The sequence below is a fragment of the Oncorhynchus keta genome, chromosome 4 (genome assembly GCF_023373465.1).
Source record: "Oncorhynchus keta strain PuntledgeMale-10-30-2019 chromosome 4, Oket_V2, whole genome shotgun sequence".
NCBI classification, from domain to species: Eukaryota; Metazoa; Chordata; class Actinopteri; order Salmoniformes; family Salmonidae; genus Oncorhynchus; species Oncorhynchus keta.
In genome coordinates, this window is record NC_068424.1 from 125367 (window position 1) to 134894 (window position 9528).

At 48.1% G+C, this 9528-nt stretch overlaps 1 long non-coding RNA gene across 1 annotated transcript; it reads left to right on the plus strand.

Moving 5' to 3' along the window:
• The first annotated feature begins 2638 nt into the window (after positions 1-2638).
• LOC127916487 (uncharacterized) lies at positions 2639-8973 on the plus strand. The gene is made up of 8 exons (XR_008095016.1): positions 2639-3005; positions 3778-3979; positions 4140-4535; positions 5455-6010; positions 6494-6923; positions 7423-7520; positions 7809-8100; positions 8862-8973. It is a non-coding gene; the product is annotated as an uncharacterized LOC127916487 (long non-coding RNA).
• The last annotated feature ends 555 nt before the right edge of the window (positions 8974-9528 follow it).

Genomic DNA, 9528 nt, shown 5'->3' on the forward strand with positions numbered 1-9528 from the left:
GGTATAGAGGTATGTGACTGTAGGTGGAGGTAAAGAGGTATGTGACTGTAGGTGGAGGTATAGAGGTATGTGACTGTAGGTGGAGGTATAGAGGTATGTGACTGTAGGTGGAGGTATAGAGGTATGTGACTGTAGGTGGAGGTATAGAGGTATGTGACTGTAGGTGGAGGTATAGAGGTATGTGACTGTAGGTGGAGGTAAAGAGGTATGTGACTGTAGGTGGAGGTAAAGAGGTATGTGACTGTAGGTGGAGGTAAAGAGGTATGTGACTGTAGGTGGAGGTATGTGACTGTAGGTGGAGGTATAGAGGTATGTGACTGTAGGTGGAGGTAAAGAGGTATGTGACTGTAGGTGGAGGTAAAGAGGTATGTGACTGTAGGTGGAGGTAAAGAGGTATGTGACTGTAGGTGGAGGTATAGAGGTATGGGACTGTAGGTGGAGGTAAAGAGGTATGTGACTGTAGGTGGAGGTATGACTGTAGGTGGAGGTATAGAGGTATGTGACTGTAGGTGGAGGTATAGAGGTATGTGACTGTAGGTGGAGGTATAGAGGTATGGGACTGTAGGTGGAGGTATAGAGGACATGTGACTGGAGGTGGAGGTAAAGAGGTATGTGACTGTAGGTGGAGGTAAAGAGGTATGTGACTGTAGGTGGAGGTATAGAGGTGGATGTATAGAGGATGGACTGTAGGTGGAGGTATAGAGGTATGTGACTGTAGGTGGAGGTATAGAGGTATGGGACTGTAGGTGGAGGTAAAGAGGTATGTGACTGTAGGTGGAGGTATAGAGGTATGTGACTGTAGGTGGAGGTATAGAGGTATGTGACTGTAGGTGGAGGTATAGAGGTATGGACTGTAGGTGGAGGTAAAGAGGTATGTGACTGTAGGTGGAGTGTAAAGAGGTATCTGACTGTAGGTGGAGGTATAGAGGTATGGGACTGTAGGTGGAGGTGGACTAGAGGTATGTGACTGTAGGTGGAGGTATAGAGGTATGTGACTGTAGGTGGAGGTAAAGAGGTATGTGACTGTAGGTGGAGGTAAAGAGGTATGTGACTGTAGGTGGAGGTAAAGAGGTATGTGACTGTAGGTGGAGGTATAGAGGTATGGGACTGTAGGTGGAGGTATAGAGGTATGGGACTGTAGGTGGAGGTATAGAGGTATGGGACTGTAGGTGGAGGTATGGGACTGTAGGTGGAGGTATGTGACTGTAGGTGGAGGTAAAGAGGTATGTGACTGTAGGTGGAGGTAAAGAGGTATGTGACTGTAGGTGGAGGTAAAGAGGTATGTGACTGTAGGTGGAGGTAAAGAGGTATGTGACTGTAGGTGGAGGTGAAGAGGTATGTGACTGTAGGTGGAGGTATAGAGGTATGGGACTGTAGGTGGAGGTAAAGAGGTATGTGACTGTAGGTGGAGGTAAAGAGGTATGTGACTGTAGGTGGAGGTATAGAGGTATGTGACTGTAGGTGGAGGTATAGAGGTATGTGACTGTAGGTGGAGGTAAAGAGGTATGTGACTGTAGGTGGAGGTAAAGAGGTATGTGACTGTAGGTGGAGGTAAAGAGGTATGGGACTGTAGGTGGAGGTATAGAGGTATGGGACTGTAGGTGGAGGTATAGAGGTATGGGACTGTAGGTGGAGGTATAGAGGTATGGGACTGTAGGTGGAGGTATAGAGGTATGTGACTGTAGGTGGAGGTATAGAGGTATGTGACTGTAGGTGGAGGTATAGAGGTATGGGACTGTAGGTGGAGGTATGTGACTGTAGGTGGAGGTAAAGAGGTATGGGACTGTAGGTGGAGGTAAAGAGGTATGTGACTGTAGGTGGAGGTAAAGAGGTATGTGACTGTAGGTGGAGGTATAGAGGTATGTGACTGTAGGTGGAGGTATAGAGGTATGGGACTGGAGGTGGAGGTATGTGACTGTAGGTGGAGGTATAGAGGTATGTGACTGTAGGTGGAGGTATAGAGGTATGTGACTGTAGGTAGAGGTATGTGACTGTAGGTGGAGGTAAAGAGGTATGTGACTGTAGGTGGAGGTAAAGAGGTATGTGACTGTAGGTGGAGGTAAAGAGGTATGTGACTGTAGGTGGAGGTGAAGAGGTATGTGACTGTAGGTGGAGGTAAAGAGGTATGGGACTGTAGGTGGAGGTATAGAGGTATGTGACTGTAGGTGGAGGTATAGAGGTATGGGACTGTAGGTGGAGGTATAGAGGTATGTGACTGTAGGTGGAGGTAAAGAGGTATGTGACTGTAGGTGGAGGTAAAGAGGTATGTGACTGTAGGTGGAGGTAAAGAGGTATGTGACTGTAGGTGGAGGTATAGAGGTATGGGACTGTAGGTGGAGGTATAGAGGTATGGGACTGTAGGTGGTAGGTGGAGGTATGGGACTGTAGGTGGAGGTATGTGACTGTAGGTGGAGGTATGTGACTGTAGGTGGAGGTATGTGACTGTAGGTGGAGGTAAAGAGGTATGTGACTGTAGGTGGAGGTAAAGAGGTATGTGACTGTAGGTGGAGGTAAAGAGGTATGTGACTGTAGGTGGAGGTAAAGAGGTATGTGACTGTAGGTGGAGGTATAGAGGTATGTGACTGTAGGTGGAGGTATAGAGGTATGTGACTGTAGGTGGAGGTAAGAGGTATGTGACTGTAGGTGGAGGTATAGAGGTATGTGACTGTAGGTGGAGGTATAGAGGTATGTGACTGTAGGTGGAGGTATAGAGGTATGTGACTGTAGGTGGAGGTAAAGAGGTATGTGACTGTAGGTGGAGGTAAAGAGGTATGTGACTGTAGGTGGAGGTAAAGAGGTATGGGACTGTAGGTGGAGGTATAGAGGTATGGGACTGTAGGTGGAGGTATAGAGGTATGGGACTGTAGGTGGAGGTATAGAGGTATGGGACTGTAGGTGGAGGTATAGAGGTATGTGACTGTAGGTGGAGGTATAGAGGTATGGGACTGTAGGTGGAGGTATGGGACTGTAGGTGGAGGTATGTGACTGTAGGTGGAGGTAAAGAGGTATGGACTGTAGGTGGAGGTAAAGAGGTATGTGACTGTAGGTGGAGGTAAAGAGGTATGTGACTGTAGGTGGAGGTATAGAGGTATGTGACTGTAGGTGGAGACTGTATAGAGGTATGGGACTGAGGTGGAGGTATGTGACTGTAGGTGGAAGTAAAGAGGTATGTGACTGTAGGTGGAGGTATAGAGGTATGTGACTGTAGGTAGAGGTATGTGACTGTAGGTGGAGGTAAAGAGGTATGTGACTGTAGGTGGAGGTAAAGAGGTATGGGACTGTAGGTGGAGGTATAGAGGTATGTGACTGTAGGTGGAGGTGAAGAGGTATGTGACTGTAGGTGGAGGTAAAGAGGTATGGGACTGTAGGTGGAGGTATAGAGGTATGTGACTGTAGGTGGAGGTATAGAGGTAGACTGTAGGTGGAGGTATAGAGGTATGGGACTGAGGTGGAGACTGTAGGTATAGAGGTATGTGACTGTAGGTGGAGGTATAGAGGTATGTGACTGTAGGTGGAGGTAAAGAGGTATGTGACTGTAGGTGGAGGTAAGAGGTATGTGACTGTAGGTGGAGGTATAGAGGTATGTGACTGTAGGTGGAGGTATAGAGGTATGTGGGACTGTAGGTGGAGGTAAAGAGGTATGGGACTGTAGGTGGAGGTAAAGAGGTATGTGACTGTAGGTGGAGGTAAGAGGTATGTGACTGTAGGTGGAGGTATAGAGGTATGTGACTGTAGGGAGGTATAGAGAGGTATGTGACTGTAGGTGGAGGTATAGAGGTATGTGACTGTAGGTGGAGGTAAAGAGGTATGTGACTGTAGGTGGAGGTAAAGAGGTATGTGACTGTAGGTGGAGGTAAAGAGGTATGGGACTGTAGGTGGAGGTAAAGAGGTATGTGACTGTAGGTGGAGGTATAGAGGTATGGGACTGTAGGTGGAGGTATAGAGGTATGGGACTGTAGGTGGAGGTATGGGACTGTAGGTGGAGGTATGTGACTGTAGGTGGAGGTATAGAGGTATGTGACTGTAGGTGGAGGTAAAGAGGTATGTGACTGTAGGTGGAGGTAAAGAGGTATGTGACTGTAGGTGGAGGTAAAGAGGTATGTGACTGTAGGTGGAGGTGAAGAGGTATGTGACTGTAGGTGGAGGTATGTGACTGTAGGTGGAGGTAAAGAGGTATGTGACTGTAGGTGGAGGTAAAGAGGTATGTGACTGTAGGTGGAGGTATAGAGGTATGTGACTGTAGGTGGAGGTATAGAGGTATGTGACTGTAGGTGGAGGTATAGAGGTATGTGACTGTAGGTGGAGGTATAGAGGTATGGGACTGGAGGTGGAGGTATGTGACTGTAGGTGGAGGTATAGAGGTATGTGACTGTAGGTGGAGGTAAAGAGGTATGTGACTGTAGGTGGAGGTATAGAGGTATGTGACTGTAGGTGGAGGTATAGAGGTATGTGACTGTAGGTAGAGGTATGTGACTGTAGGTGGAGGTATAGAGGTATGGGACTGTAGGTAGAGGTAAAGAGGTATGTGACTGTAGGTGGAGGTGAAGAGGTATGTGACTGTAGGTGGAGGTAAAGAGGTATGGGACTGTAGGTGGAGGTAAAGAGGTATGTGACTGTAGGTGGAGGTGAAGAGGTATGGGACTGTAGGTGGAGGTATAGAGGTATGGACTGTAGGTGGAGGTATAGAGGTATGGGACTGTAGGTGGAGGTAAAGAGGTATGTGACTGTAGGTGGAGGTGGAGGTATGTGACTGTAGGTGGAGGTAAAGAGGTATGGGACTGTAGGTGGAGGTATAGAGGTATGTGACTGTAGGTGGAGGTATAGAGGTATGTGACTGTAGGTGGAGGTATAGAGGTATGGGACTGTAGGTGGAGGTATAGAGGTATGGGACTGGAGGTGGAGGTATGTGACTGTAGGTGGAGGTATAGAGGTATGTGACTGTAGGTGGAGGTAAAGAGGTATGTGACTAGGTGGAGGTAGAGGTATGTGACTGTAGGTGGAGGTATAGAGGTATGTGACTGTAGGTGGAGGTAAAGAGGTATGTGACTGTAGGTGGAGGTAAAGAGGTATGTGACTGTAGGTGGAGGTAAAGAGGTATGTGACTGTAGGTGGAGGTATAGAGGTATGTGACTGTAGGTGGAGGTATAGAGGTATGTGACTGTAGGTGGAGGTATAGAGGTATGGGACTGTAGGTGGAGGTAGAGGTATGGGACTGGAGGTGGAGGTATGTGACTGTAGGTGGAGGTATAGAGGTATGTGACTGTAGGTGGAGGTATAGAGGTATGGGACTGGAGGTGGAGGTATGTGACTGTAGGTGGAGGTAAAGAGGTATGTGACTGTAGGTGGAGGTAAAGAGGTATGTGACTGTAGGTGGAGGTGAAGAGGTATGTGACTGTAGGTGGAGGTGAAGAGGTATGTGACTGTAGGTGGAGGTGAAGAGGTATGGGACTGTAGGTGGAGGTGAAGAGGTATGTGACTGTAGGTGGAGGTGAAGAGGTATGTGACTGTAGGTGGAGGTAAAGAGGTATGTGACTGTAGGTGGAGGTATAGAGGTATGGGACTGTAGGTGGAGGTATGGAGGTATGTGACTGTAGGTGGAGGTATAGAGGTATGTGACTGTAGGTGGAGGTATAGAGGTATGGGACTGTAGGTGGAGGTATAGAGGTATGGGACTGTAGGTGGAGGTATAGAGGTATGGGACTGTAGGTGGAGGTATAGAGGTATGTGACTGTAGGTGGAGGTATGTGACTGTAGGTGGAGGTATGTGACTGTAGGTGGAGGTATAGAGGTATGTGACTGTAGGTAGAGGTATGTGACTGTAGGTAGAGGTATGTGACTGTAGGTGGAGGTATAGAGGTATGGGACTGTAGGTGGAGGTAAAGAGGTATGTGACTGTAGGTGGAGGTAAAGAGGTATGTGACTGTAGGTGGAGGTGTAGAGGTATGTGACTGTAGGTGGAGGTATAGAGGTATGGGACTGTAGGTGGAGGTATAGAGGTATGGGACTGTAGGTGGAGGTATAGAGGTATGTGACTGTAGGTGGAGGTATAGGTGGAGGTATAGAGGTATGTGACTGTAGGTGGAGGTATAGAGGTATGTGACTGTAGGTGGAGGTATAGAGGTATGTGACTGTAGGTGGAGGTAAGAGGTATGTGACTGTAGGTGGAGGTAAAGAGGTATGTGACTGTAGGTGGAGGTAAAGAGGTATGTGACTGTAGGTGGAGGTAAGAGGTATGGGACTGTAGGTGGAGGTATAGAGGTATGGGACTGTAGGTGGAGGTATAGAGGTATGGACTGTAGGTGGAGGTATAGAGGTATGTGACTGTAGGTGGAGTTAAAGAGGTATGGGACTGTAGGTGGAGGTATGTGACTGTAGGTGGAGGTAAAGAGGTATGGGACTGGAGGTGGAGGTGGAGGTAAAGAGGTATGTGACTGTAGGTGGAGGTAAAGAGGTATGTGACTGTAGGTGGAGGTATAGAGGTATGTGACTGTAGGTGGAGGTATAGAGGTATGGGACTGGAGGTGGAGGTATGTGACTGTAGGTGGAGGTATAGAGGTATGTGACTGTAGGTGGAGGTATAGAGGTATGGGACTGTAGGTGGAGGTATGTGACTGTAGGTGGAGGTAAAGAGGTATGTGACTGTAGGTGGAGGTAAAGAGGTATGTGACTGTAGGTGGAGGTAAAGAGGTATGTGACTGTAGGTGGAGGTATAGAGGTATGTGACTGTAGGTGGAGGTATAGAGGTATGGGACTGTAGGTGGAGGTATAGAGGTATGGGACTGTAGGTGGAGGTATAGAGGTATGGGACTGGAGGTGGAGGTATGTGACTGTAGGTGGAGGTATAGAGGTATGTGACTGTAGGTGGAGGTATAGAGGTATGGGACTGGAGGTGGAGGTATGTGACTGTAGGTGGAGGTATAGAGGTATGTGACTGTAGGTGGAGGTAAAGAGGTATGTGACTGTAGGTGGAGGTATGTGACTGTAGGTAGAGGTATGTGACTGTAGGTGGAGGTATAGAGGTATGTGACTGTAGGTGGAGGTGAAGAGGTATGTGACTGTAGGTGGAGGTGAAGAGGTATGTGACTGTAGGTGGAGGTGAAGAGGTATGTGACTGTAGGTGGAGGTAAAGAGGTATGTGACTGTAGGTGGAGGTATAGAGGTATGGGACTGTAGGTGGAGGTATGGAGGTATGTGACTGTAGGTGGAGGTATAGAGGTATGTGACTGTAGGTGGAGGTATAGAGGTATGGGACTGTAGGTGGAGGTATAGAGGTATGTGACTGTAGGTGGAGTATGTGACTGTAGGTGGAGGTATGTGACTGTAGGTGGAGGTAAAGAGGTATGTGACTGTAGGTGGAGGTATAGAGGTATGTGACTGTAGGTGGAGGTAAAGAGGTATGTGACTGTAGGTGGAGGTAAAGAGGTATGTGACTGTAGGTGGAGGTAAAGAGGTATGGGACTGTAGGTGGAGGTATAGAGGTATGGGACTGTAGGTGGAGGTATAGAGGTATGGGACTGTAGGTGGAGGTATAGAGGTATGTGACTGTAGGTGGAGGTATAGAGGTATGGGACTGTAGGTGGAGGTATGTGACTGTAGGTGGAGGTAAAGAGGTATGTGACTGTAGGTGGAGGTAAAGAGGTATGTGACTGTAGGTGGAGGTAAAGAGGTATGTGACTGTAGGTGGAGGTATAGAGGTATGTGACTGTAGGTGGAGGTATAGAGGTATGTGACTGGAGGTGGAGGGTAGGTGGAGGTATAGAGGTGACTGTAGGTGGAGGTGGATGTGGTAAAGAGGTATGTGACTGTAGGTAGAGGTATGTGACTGTAGGTGGAGGTAAAGAGGTATGTGACTGTAGGTGGAGGTAAAGAGGTATGTGACTGTAGGTGGAGGTAAAGAGGTATGTGACTGTAGGTGGAGGTAAAGAGGTATGTGACTGTAGGTGGAGGTATAGAGGTATGGGACTGTAGGTGGAGGTATAGAGGTATGGGACTGTAGGTGGAGGTATAGAGGTATGGGACTGGAGGTGGAGGTATGTGACTGTAGGTGGAGGTATAGAGGTATGTGACTGTAGGTGGAGGTATAGAGGTATGGGACTGGAGGTGGAGGTATAGAGGTATGACTGTAGGTGGAGGTATAGAGGTATGTGACTGTAGGTGGAGGAGGTATGTGACTGTAGGTGGAGGTATGTGACTGTAGGTGGAGGTATGTGACTGTAGGTGGAGGTGAAGAGGTATGTGACTGTAGGTGGAGGTGAAGAGGTATGGGACTGTAGGTGGAGGTGAAGAGGTATGTGACTGTAGGTGGAGGTGAAGAGGTATGTGACTGTAGGTGGAGGTAAAGAGGTATGTGACTGTAGGTGGAGGTATAGAGGTATGGGACTGTAGGTGGAGGTATGGAGGTATGTGACTGTAGGTGGAGGTATAGAGGTATGTGACTGTAGGTGGAGGTATAGTAGGTATGGGACTGTAGGTGGAGGTATAGAGGTATGGGACTGTAGGTGGAGGTGGAGGTATGTGACTGTAGGTGGAGGTATGTGACTGTAGGTGGAGGTATGTGACTGTAGGTGGAGGTATGTGACTAGGTGTAGGTAAAGAGGTATGTGACTGTAGGTAGAGGTATGTGACTGTAGGTGGAGGTAAGAGGTATGTGACTGTAGGTGGAGGTAAAGAGGTATGTGACTGTAGGTGGAGGTATAGAGGTATGGGACTGTAGGTGGAGGTAAGAGAGGTATGTGACTGTAGGTGGAGGTATAGAGGTATGTGACTGTAGGTGGAGGTATAGAGGTATGGGACTGTAGGTGGAGGTATATGGTGACTGTAGGTGGAGGTATAGACTGTGACTGGAGGTGGAGGTACTGTAGGTGGAGGTATGTGACTGTAGGTGGAGGTATAGAGGTATGTGACTGTAGGTGGAGGTATAGAGGTATGTGACTGTAGGTGGAGGTAAAGAGGTATGTGACTGTAGGTGGAGGTAAAGAGGTATGTGACTGTAGGTGGAGGTAAAGAGGTATAAAGAGGTATGTGACTGTAGGTGGAGGTATAGAGGTATGTGACTGTAGGTGGAGGTATAGAGGTATGTGACTGTAGGTGGAGGTATAGAGGTATGGACTGTAGGTGGAGGTAAAGAGGTATGTGACTGTAGGTGGAGGTAAAGAGGTATGTGACTGTAGGTGGAGGTAAAGAGGTATGTGACTGTAGGTGGAGGTAAAGAGGTATGTGACTGTAGGTGGAGGTAAAGAGGTATGTGACTGGAGGTAAAGAGGTATGTGACTGTAGGTGGAGGTATGTGACTGTAGGTGGAGGTATGTGACTGTAGGTGGAGGTAAAGAGGTATGTGACTGAAGGTGGAGGTATGTGACTGTAGAGGTATGTGACTGTAGGTGGAGGTATGTGACTGTAGGTAGAGGTATGTGACTGTAGGTGGAGGTAAAGAGGTATGTGACTGTAGGTGGAGGTAAAGAGGTATGTGACTGTAGGTGGAGTGTAGGTATGTGACTGTAGGTGGAGGTATGTGACTGTAGGTGGAGG